This window comes from Cervus elaphus, chromosome X (genome assembly GCF_910594005.1).
Source record: "Cervus elaphus chromosome X, mCerEla1.1, whole genome shotgun sequence".
Lineage (NCBI taxonomy): Eukaryota > Metazoa > Chordata > Mammalia > Artiodactyla > Cervidae > Cervus > Cervus elaphus.
In genome coordinates this window covers 55,371,650-55,383,671 of record NC_057848.1, presented here as the reverse complement: position 1 = coordinate 55,383,671, position 12,022 = coordinate 55,371,650, and the positions used below count along the sequence as shown (strand labels likewise).

General features: G+C 45.7%; 1 pseudogene; it reads right to left on the bottom strand.

Moving 5' to 3' along the window:
* Positions 1-11,452: 11,452 nt before the first annotated feature.
* Positions 11,453-11,570, bottom strand: LOC122690907 (annotated as a pseudogene).
* Between the last annotated feature and the right edge of the window lie 452 nt (positions 11,571-12,022).

Sequence of the window (12,022 nt, the reverse complement as noted above, 5' to 3'; positions counted from 1 at the left end):
TAAGGCCCACTTGACTTCGAATTCCAGGATGTCTGGCTCTAGGTGAGTGATCACTCCATCGTGATTTTCTGGGTCGTGAAGATCTTTTTTGTACAGTTCTTCTGTGTCTTTAGGTAATTTCCCCCAAATCGATTTGAATAGAATGTACAGAAAACCAGAACTCTGACTATGTAGGTTAAATATGCATTACCCACCGAATGCCTAGGTAGAATGCAATAGGAGCTTTGGCAGTGGGGAGCTGTCTCCTAACAAGATAGCTTTGCGAGTCCCAGGAAACACCAGACCTGCTCCCACAAGGAAGCTGATCCCTTTCCTTGACCTGTTAAATGTCACTTCCTAAAGCCCTTTTGCCTCTGGATATGTCAGGGGAGTGTGTGATTTCCTCAGTTCTGTCTCACCACAGCAAAGATTTGAAATGGTGGACCAGTGTTACAGCTTGGTTACAGCTCAGTTTTATTTGGCAAGCAAAGGATAGTACACCTTCAAGGTGTGAGGGTGGGCCGACCCAATAAGAGAGGTCTCAAGGGTCTTGGCTTCCTCCTCTCATCTGTTTGTCTCCTCACCCTGAGCCTGCCCTATGTAAATTGGGCTAGCCAGGAGGGCTGTTTGTTTCACCTGAGGTTCTCACTCTGGTCCTCAGATTTTCTTTTGTTCCATTTTTGTGGGCTTTTTCCTTTCTTTGTCTTTTAGCCACTGCCATTTTGGACTCCTTTTTCCTATTCTAACTACCTAACATTCCCTCCTCAAGAGATGGAAGGCCCAATTCTTTGGGAGTAGGGGCATCGAAGTCTCTCTGGCTACTTCCTGCTGAGCTGGGATGGCGAGGGGCATTGGGCCTCCCCCTCCTGCTAGTCTCAAACCTCAGAGTCCTCATGGTAGTGTCCATCTAAGGGTGAGTGATATTTTCTGGGGTCAGGTGTAGTTTTATACATCCTTGTTGAACTGGTACTACATGTTGTAGCTTGTTGACCTGGCCAGAGACAAAATGGGTTAGACAATTGATAATATATGGAGCGATCATAAGCAGCATCAATATGGTGATAACAGGGATTAGTAGGGGTATTAGCCAACTCCAATTCCCCCTCTCCAGGAGAAGGATCTCCCAAGAGAGAGTGTAGCAACCCCAAGAACTCTCCAGCTCATTCTTTGAGATTCTGAAGGATCTGAATGTTTTTCTTGAGGACTGTGAGACTTTCTTTAACTTGGTTGGAGGTGTTTACCCAGAAACAACATGTCTCATTCAAGATGGCTCAAGTCCCTCCTTGTTCAGGGATCAGGGGATCTATCTCCTGTCTATTTGGAGTACAACCCATGCCAAGCTGTGTTGTCTCTTTAGAGCTATTCTGAGAAGTCTTATCCCCAGAAACTTAATTTCGGCAGTGTTCATTAGAATGGCACTCATCTGTAGTCCTGAATAGGTATCTGAGATCTCCCATGGGCTCACAGGTGTATTGAATGTCCTCTTCTGTTTTCTTCCATGGCTTGACTTGTGAGTAGTGAATCCAGGAGTCATGTCCTTGTACCTTGACTGCTGGGGTGGTAGAAAGTATTACAGGGTAGGGGCCCTTCCATGTGGGCTGGAGTTGAGCCTTTGGGGACCCATATTTCCAGACTTTAATTAGGACTTGAGTCCCTGAAGCATATAGTGGTGGCTCTTTAGAAACTTTGGGGTCCTGGTTAACACCCCACAAGCATGTATCTTTTTGGAATTGCCAAATGGTCATGGTATAAGACCAGAGGGTCTGAGCCTCTGGATCTAGGAAGAAGTCATTTACATAAATGAAAGGTCTCCCATATAGCATCTCATAACGACTAAGACCAATCTGTTCCTTAGGGGCAATACATGTGCAGAGGAGAGCTATTGGTAAAGCCTCCTTCCATCCCAGGGAGGTCTCCTGGGTTATCTTTTTTACTGCTGATTTTAAGAATTGGTTGGCTCTTTCTACTTTTCCTGAAGACTGAGGCCTCCAGGCACAATGGAGATAATAAGTAATGCCCAATGCTTTGGAGACCCCTCGGGTGACCTTAGAAGTAAATGATGTCCCATTGTCACTTTGTAATGACCTTGGCAGACCAAATCTTGGAATGATTTCATGGAGTAGTTTTTTTACTACCTCCTCAGCCTTCTCAATTCAGGTGGGAAAGCCTTCAATCCATCCTGTGAATGTATCTATCATGACTAGTAGGTATTTATACCCTTGAGAAACTGGCATCTGGGTGAAGTCCATCTGCCAGTCCTCTCCTCAGTAGGCCCCACGCTATTGGATGAGTTGGGCCAGCTGGGGTCTTTGAGCTCCTTGGTGGTTGTTTAATTGGCAAGTGGGATAAGAGGAGACCACTTGCCTTATAGTTGTTTGGAGGCCCATTCCTCTCAAAGACCTTTCTAGTAATCTTGGGAGGGCCTTCTCCCCTAAATGAGTGATGGCATATAAGGAGTTAATCAACTTCCATTGGAGGTTCCCAGGCAGGAAAAAAAAAAAAAAGAGTCCCTCCTTTTGGAACCACCCCATATGATCTTCTTGAAAGCCCTCACTCTAAGCTTTAAGAGTCTCACCTTCAGTATATGAAGGAGTTTCTGGCAAATTAGTCTGTGGAACTAAGGTGGCCACCCCTATTAGGTCATGGTTCTGTAATGCTGCTCTCAGCTGCCTGATCAGCTGCTTGGTTCCCTCATGCCACTTCTGTGCTCCCTTTTTGGTGTCCTTTACGAAGGGAAACTGAAACCTCAGTGGGCAGATGGACTGCCTCCAAGAGCCTAAGGATTTGATCATCATATTTGATTGGGGACCCTCGGGTGGTCAAGTAGCCTCTTCTTTTCCAAATAGCAGTATGTGCATGTAGCACCAGAAAGGCATACTTGGAGTCAGTGTAAATGGCTACTCTTTTTTCTTTTCCCAGCTCTAAAGCTCAAGTCAGGGCTATGAGCTCAGACAATTGGGCTGAAGTACCTGGTGGCAAAGGTTTAGCCTCTGTGGTCTCAAAATTGGAGACTACTGTATATCCGGCTCTTCTTTTCCCATCCAAGACAAAGCTGCTTCCACCAGTGTACCAGATTTCCTCAAGATTGGTCAGAGGATCTTCTGACAATTCCTCTCAGGGCTTTGTCCATTGGTCCGACGTTTCTAGGCAAGAGTGAAAGGGGAGAGAGCCTTCGGGGGTAGGCAGGAGGGTAGCTGGGTTAAGAACCTCACAAGGAAATATAGTCAGGCCTGGATTTTCCATCAGCACTACTTACTATCTGAGGATCCTTTGATCAGACATCCATAAATGGCCTCTCCCATTCAGGAGTTGTTTCACTTGGTGACTGGTAAAAATAGTTTGTCCCCAAGAGAGTTTTAAAGTATCTTCTATCAGGACTGCAATAGTTGCAAGATTTTGAAGGCAGGGAAAGATCTCTTTTCAAAAAGGGAGTAGGACACTCAGGGACCACCAGAAACTGGTGGAAAAATATTTGTCTGTCCCAACAACAAAGAAGCACTCGGGTGAGTCTTTTCATAATTGTTTTTCCTGTAGCACTCAAAATGGTACAGGTTTGAGAGGAGAGGACTCCAGAGTAGGAGGTCAGGACAGAGTAGGTAGCCCCTGTGTCAACCAAGAAATTCTGGGACCTACCTGCCACATCCAGTTTCACCCTTGGCTTCACTCCCATGATGGTTATCTGTGACAGGCAGGCTGACTGGAGGGGGCCGCTTCAGTCCTATTGAACAATCCTGAGGGAAGGCGTGGCACTTGACCTTGAGGCTGTTGGGTCCCCAGGGCAGAGGGCCGCACAGTGTCCCAACTGATGGCATTTATAGCAAGCCATTTTAGGAGACTTGTTATGGTTTGGACACTCTTTGGCCCAATGCCCCACTTGTCTACAGATAAGGCATTTGCCTGGTGCCTTGTCCTTCAAGGACTCGGGGTTTGCCATAGGGCTTCCCTGAAGGGCGGCCAGCATCTGGGCATGCCTTGTCTCTTTCCTTCTCTCCCTTTCCTGGGCCTTGGCCTCCCTCTCCCGTTCTCTGTTATAAAAGGTATTGGTGGCTATCTGGACCATCTCATCTAAAGAGGCAGCAGGGTCTTGCTGCTGTAGCTGTTGTAACTTTATCCTGATCTTTGATGCACACTGGGACAGGAATTTGTCCTTTAAAATCACCTGTCTCTCGTAAGAGTCTAAGTTCAGATTGGTAAACTTTTGGAGGGCCTCTTTTAGACTTTCCAGAAAGGCAATGGGGTTCTCGTTGGGCTCCTGAGATACTGCTGAGACTGGGCACAGTCACACAACTCATAAGCTTCCTTCTATTTCCATGGGTGGACTTCCTTAGGGGTGAGTCTTTCTGAAGCTTATTCTACCCAGTATTGTTGCAACCTGAGAGCTGGGCGTCCCTGGGCCAGGGTGTAGATCCCCAGGCAGGTTGAGGCATGACAACCTCCTGGAGATCGAATACCCAGGCAGCAAAGGCATGTCGACCTCCCAAGAATTGGGTCCCTCGGCAGGTCAAGGCATGTCAACTTCCTGGGACCCCTGGACTGGCAGCTCCCTGAGCAGGTTGAGGCATGGCAACCTCCCAGAGACCAGATCCCTAGGCAGGTGGAGGCAGATCGACCTCCTGGGACCCTGGGCGAGTGGATCCCTGAGCAAGCTGAGGCATGACAACCTCCCAGGGACCAAATCCCTAGGCAGGTCAAGGCAGGTTGACCTCCTGGGACCCCAGGCTGGAGTTGGGCATCCCCAAGGTCTCCAGTGTGACTAGCGCTGGGTAGGATTAAGGGGTTGTAATCTTAACTCATTGCCAGTTTGTCCACTGCAGATGGGAATAGATACCAGGATGTAAAGCAATCCAAGCCTGTGCCCTGAGACTGGGAACCTGGCAAAATAGCCATAGGCCTTATCCTCTTATTGCTCTGAAGGAATGTAATTCACTGATTTCTTCCCTTAGTCCTCCATAAGAGCAGTTTAGGGCGTTTCCCATGGTAAACATTTCATTGTCATAGAATAATAGAAGTAATGACAAAGGAGTGGGTTATCTGGTACTGTTAGGGAGTATTTTAATAATAAGCTGGGTGGAGTGATGTTGCCTACAAGGGGGCAGGGTCCTGGTTGTAGGAGTTAGTAAGTGGCTTAAGAATGAATTGATAAGAGGCAACAGACCAGATGTTCCATAAAAGTGGAATGGAGATTTGATCTAGGGATATGTTTGTAACTTTAGGAGAAGGGTAGTAAGGGTTTGGGCCCAAACGGCCTTCAGGGCTAACTCCCAAAGTGGCAAACATTGTCCCTGGAAGCTCAATTGCCCTTGAAGGGATGCCACAAACAGATGGATTTCTAGCAGGCATTGTGTGCCTGTCACCTGCCCTAGTGGGTTCACTGAGAGATGTTGTTGTTATACATGTTGTGGGAAACATGGAAGGTGAAGGCCTGAATTTCTAGAGGGATTGGATTTCCCTCCTAAGGGTCAGCTATTTTCTGGCTGTCCCGCTAGAAGATTGTATAAGCAATACTGTGGGCCCAGATGGGGCTCAGGAAAAGAGAATGAAACAGGAGGGAAGGGAGCAGGGCACAACTTTTGAAAGAATGACCTAGCCCAAGGTCATAACATAAACCCATTAAAATCAAGTGGGTCCAAGATGGCAGACAAGTCAAATTCAACTAAGCCTTGATCCTCAATCTGCAAGCTAAATGACACACCCAGAGGTGACATGACAGTTCCAAGGCACTATCAAAAGACCAAGAAGTGGGTGGTTCCGCAATTGTTGGAATGATCCTCCCACTCATTAGCATATGAATTCACCCAGCTCACAAAAACTAACCACACATTTCATGGCCACCCCATACACCCTCTGAGATGGCACACACTCTGTGGACTGTGCTTCTTTCTGAATCAGAACAAGTCTACCTCTTACCTATCACTGTGTCTCACTGAATTCTTTTTACAATGAGACATCAAGAACCTGAGCTTCATTAGGTCCTGAAACCAGGCACCATGGGCTTTGGCCAGGCTCAAGTTCTGGTTGGACACAACTGAGTGACTAAGCATAGCACAAAGTTCCTGCCACATGGGTTTGAGTCCCAATCTTAGGTAAACGGTTTCAAACACAATTTTCAGAAATTGAAAGATGATGACCTGCCCAATCAAACAGTGGAGAGAGGAGCTGAAGGACGGGAGGAAAAAGCAGAGGAACCCCTTTCATAACTTGCCAGAAAAACTGCTAAATGCCTGACCTGCACCCACAATTTTCATTGGCCTGATCCTTGGCACAAAGGAGGTTAAGGACAGAAGGACCCTCATGCACTTGGGCAACAGCTACTAGGGCACAGCAGATAGTGGAGCCTTTGGGATGCAATGGGGAGTAGCCCCTGCTAGAGTCACTCAATTGCATGCCATTCGCCTGTTCACAGGGGGTTCGAGGAAATAAGAAATGAGAGACTATAAAGGAATTCAGATTTTGTTAGCAATATGTCTTTCCTGCCATAGGGGTGAGGACTTCCTACCTTAACTGTAGGTCTTCTGGAATCTGAGATTGAGCCACATGAGCTTTCTGCCGAGTTTATTTTTGCTGCCCCAGTTTCCAGCATGCTGGGCTTCTTGTCACTTCCACTGCACTGGATTTCCTTTGTGTTCAGCTTCCACCACATGAGCTTTCGCCAAGTTGGGCTTCTGCTGTGCTTGGTTTCCGCCTTGCTGGGCCTGAGCTGAGGTTGTTTCAGCCAGGTTAAATCCGAGTCATGGCACCAGATATGTCAGGGGAGTGTGTACTTTCCTCAGTTCTGTCTTGCCACAGCAAAGATTTGAAATGGCAGACCAGTGTTACAGCTCTGTTACAGCTCAGTTTTATTTGGCAAGCAAAGGATAGTACACCCTTGAGGCATGTGGGCAGGCCGACCCCAAAGAGGAGGCCTCAATCCGTCTTGGCTTCCTCTTCTTATATGTTTGTCTCCTCCCTTCCTTGAGCCTGCCCTATGCAAATTGGGCTGGCCAAGAAGGGGCGTGTTTGTTTTAGCTGAAGTTCTCACTCCAGTCCGTGGATTTTCTTTTGTTCCATTTTCGCAGGCTTTTCACTTTCTTCGTCTTTTAGCCACCACCATTTTGGGCTCCTTTTTCCTGCTCTACCTACCTAACAAACCCATGCAAGCATGCAGCTTGTTTAACCCCATGTGCCCCGGAGCCTGCTGTGCACCCGTATCACCTGTGGTAACTGTGTGTGTGTGTGAAAATACAGAGCCTCAGGTCCAACTGCCCAGATATTCATAAGTTGGGCAGGGTCTGCAAATCAGCACTGCAACAAACTTTCCAGCTGATTCTGATATGACAGATCCACAGACCAGCCCTTGTCAACCACTGACAAACCTCAGCTTGTGCAGCTGGGGGACTGAGGCCAAGAAAGGCTAAATGGACTTGCTCAAGGTCACACAGCTGAGTTTCCAGAAAAGATGATCACAACTCTTTGTTTCTCCCAATTTGAAGGTGAATCAGGTAACTGCTTAACAGTCAAAACTGAAACGTAGAAGTGCAACTGTTACCAAGTCCAAGCTTGCTCTGCTCTCCACATGATAGACCAATGAATCTGAGAGACAAGATGTTGAGGGAAGGAAGAGACTTTAACTGGGGAGCCAGGAGACTGAGAAGACAGCAGGCTAGTGCCTCAAAATAACCATCTTATTGGGGTCTGGATGCCAGGTTCTCTTATAGATTAGAGATGGATCAGAGGAAGCAAAGAAAAAAGGCTATTAATCTTGCAAATATCTCCTAGAATGGCAAGCTTCAGGCAGGGGATGTGTTAACTTCTTCCTTCCTGCCATCCACAGGTGGGTAGGGTTCTGAACAAAGGAACCTTAGTCTACCAGTCAGGCCAAGGGGCATGATTCCCTGAGTCAAACCATTCTGTATGATTATAATAACAAAAGCAATGAAAACCAAGTCAAAGAAACAGTTCCAACATGGAGTCAGAACTGGCTTCCTCCTTGCAACATAACCAGAGCTCAACCTCCCAGGGGAGGCAAAACTAGAGAAAATTCTGGGCTGGGAGAAGAAGGAAGAAACCAAATGTTTAACCTTTCACTTTGGCACTATCAGAGAAAAATTTTTTCCAACTAATTTTGCTTATTTGGATGATGGGCCTAAATTCCATTTTCATCCATTTTCTCCACCCTACGTTGACTCTCCCAGGTTTTTTATACTGTTCTGGGGCACAGAACCTTTTGAGAGTAATTATCTGACTTTATGCAATATCAAGGGAATATTTATTAAAATGACATAGTGACTGGATGCAAAATTGTATCCTGAATTGGATCCTAGAATAAAAAAGAGACACTAGTGGAAAAACTGGGGAGATCTGAATAAAGTTTGTAGTTTAATGAATACTAATTTATCAACATTAATTTCTTAGCTTTGACAAATGTACCATTGTTATGTAAGATGCTAACATTAGGGAGAACTGGATGATGGGTGTACAGGAACTCTGCAACTTCTCTGTAAATATAGAACTATCGCAAAAGAAAAGATTTGTTTAAAAAATGAGCTTAGGTAACAACAAACCAGAGCTGTCAATGAAGCAAAGACAAATTGCTAGTCAGAGTACTGATTCCCTCTCCCACTGGAGGAAAATCCTTTTGGAAGCTGACTGCTTGTGTGAGAAAGTTACTTAGGAGAAAAAGTCTGTTATCTCCTAGAAGGTAACCTGGCTGAGTTGGGGAGAAGAGTGTGCTTTAATTTCAGGAGAATAAAATAATGATTTCCTTCTCTAAGAGCACATTTTGTCTGTGCAGTTTTCACTGAGGTAATTGTTTTCTATTTAAGTAATCAACAAAAACTGGAATAACCTCAAAGTGGGGTTTGTATACAGTAGTTTATATACAGTAATGGGATTAAACTGGATGCTTTCTGTAGTAAAAAAAAAAAACATTTTTAAAAAAGTAATATTTTGTGAAGGTTGGTCATCTTCATTGCACAGCATTGGTCCCTGTGGAGGAGGTGCCTGCGCTTGATATTTTAGGATGTGAGAAGTCTTCAAACCTCCTGTCCCCATCTCACCTTCCTGCAACAGTACCTGAAGCATCCCCTTCATTCAATAAACATTTTGTTGTTATTGTTGTTGATTAGTTGCTCAGTCGTGTCCAATTCTTTGTGACCCCATGGACTGTAGCCCACCAGGCTCCTCTGTCCATGTGATTCTCCAGGCAGGAATACTGGAGTGGGTTGCCATTTCCTCCTCCAGGGGATCTTCCTGACCTAGGGATCGAACCCACATCCCCTGCGTTGGCAGGTGGTTTCTTTAACACTGAGCCACCAGGGAATAAAGCCAGGGAATAAAACATTTACTGGGTATATTAATAATAACAGCTAAAACATAAGAAATAATTATTATGGGCCAGGTGATGACCATGAATGCTTTTAATTTTCACAACAACCATGCAAGGTAAGAATGAGTTATTATTTTTGGTTCTGTAAATGGGAGTTCAGACTGTATGGGAAAATTGTCCAGGTCTGACAGGAAGTGTGTGGCAGAGCTAAATGTTGAGCCTGGTTTTGTCTAGCTCTTCTCACTTTGGATGTCGTGGAAAAATGCTTTGCACTGCAGTGAACCATGCCACAGGGGCAGAGGGCAAAGAGCAAAGAGGGGAATTATATCTGTGTGCCGATGGGAATGGAAGCCAGGAGCAATGTGATTGGTTGGAGTCCTAGATTTCAGAGGCAGCTGCAGAGTGGTGGTCATCTAAGTTGTGGGAGAAAAAAGGCATCTCTAAGGGAGACAAGAGGAAAGGTGAGGCCAAAGTCTTCAATCTGCCCACATGTAGGCAGCAGGAGGTGGAGAAGGGGGTTGTTAGAGAGTAAGCAGAGGCCAGGAGAGGGAAATATTGGGGATGCATATGCAGAGAGAATTTCAAGAAGTCATCAAATGCTCTGAGAGCTTAGATATGATGGAGAAACAAGAAGCAGTGGCATTTAATAATTTGCATCATATCAGTTCAGGACAGTACAATAGGAGGATCAGATCCATATTCAGAGGAGTTAGGAGGCAGGGAGCAGCAAGGCAGGAGAGGGAACAAGGTCAGGGTGCATGCCCTACCCGTTCGGCGGGGGATGTAAGGAGGGAGGAAGGACGGTGTCATTTTCAAAGCTGAGAAATGCTGAGAGGTGGAGGATCCACGGCTGAGTGAGAAAGTGATGATGCACAAGGAGGAGGAGGAGGACCATTGATGCGGGGAGACCCAGAGCAAAGGGATTGCAGAGGGATGGAGGGTGCCGGGCACCAAAGAAGGAGCAGGTGGTGACTCCTGGAGGGACTGGGAGCATGTGTGGAGAGGGCCTCTCTCAGAGAAAATTCTTTCCCCTTCCTGCTGTGTGCTCCCTTCTCTCTCCCAGTTTCCAAGATCTGCAGGAGACTGGACTCTCAACAGCTGGAGCAGTCTGAGGGCACTGTCTTCCTGGGCACTAGGTCCATGGGTGGAGTCAAAACAAATGCCCTTTTGGTCATCATTTGGGGCTTGTTTCAGATCAGAGGTGTGATTTCACCAAGGGCTTCTGCTTTTAGTCTTTTATCAACACCACAAAGTCACATTATCCCACTGATCATTAGATTACTCTCACTAACATCATAATCACATTGCATATCCACAAATACATCACTATTCACTTAGGGTAATCAGTTTTAATGACACTCGCTTCAGTTTCTTTCATAAATCACACGCTTTTATGAGATAATGGAGGAGAAACATCTAATTTTGAACTCGGACAAATGAAAAGTGAATGCATGTGTTTTTAAATGTGTTTTTGTTGACTTCCCATGTCCATTACTCAAAGGGCAAAGACTATCTCCTGACTTCTCTTTTAGAAATAAATGAGGCAAAAGTACAGTGGATTTTGAATGCCAAAGCATTCACTGGAATGTGTTGCAAACAAATAATAAACGTAGCTCCTCCTTCGTTGGCTTTGCACAAATCTCAGCTGAATAGAAATCAGTGGTGGGAAGCAGTGTGTCTGATAGGCTCTGAAAGCGGTAAGGAGGAAAATCTTAACACCACCCCTTTACAGGAGCAGAATCAGACTCAGCTTGCTGTGTTGTCTGTGGAAAATAGAACAGCAATTTCTTCCATCCAACGAACATATATTGAATTCCTACTATGTGCCACACCAGGTACAGAGATGGATAAAACATTTTCTGTGGCACCTGCAGAGAGAGCTTCAGCAGACAGTAGCCTTGTCCCACCCATTTTATCTTCCCCTTCCATCCACCTCTGTGAATGCACACCCAGAGATCCAAAAATGCATGGATTTTATGTCCCTCACCACCCCCTGCCCACCTCTCTGCCAGGGAAAGGCCAGCTCTCAGGAGTGCCCCATGGCAGGTAGTTGAGCCACCCTCCTTGGTGGACCTGCCCTGAGATCCCAACCCTGTGACTTCCTGCCTTCCCTCTCATACCCTACCAGTCCATCAGGAGACACCAGATCCTTGCCTCAGGCTATCCTTCAGAGGATTCCCGCCAGAGACAGGGGCTCAAAGAAGAAGTTTTTTCCTGCTGGCTCAAACAGAAGTCAGCCTGAAGACAGATACTACACTTGATCTTAGCCAAAAGGCCAAGAAGCAATATAGTGAAAATGAGTATACTACCCAAAGCAATCTATAGATTCAATGCAATCCCTATCAAGCTACCGATGGTATTTTTTACAGAACTAGAAAAAATAATCTCACAATTTGTATGAAAACACAAAAAACCTAGAACGGCCAAAGCAATCTTGAGAAAGAAGAATGGAACTGGAGAAATCAACCTGTCTGACTTCAGACTATACTACAAAGCCACAGTCATCAAGACAATATGATACTGGCACAAAGACATAAATGTAGATCAATGGAACAAAATAGAAAGCCCAGAGATGAATTGGCGCACCTATGGATGCCTTATCTTTGACAAAGGAGGCAAAAATATACAATGGAGAAAAGAAAATCTCTTTAACAAGTGGTGCTGAGAGAACTGGTCAACCACCTGTAGAAGAATGAAACTAGAACACTTTCTAACACCATACACAAAAATAAACTCAAA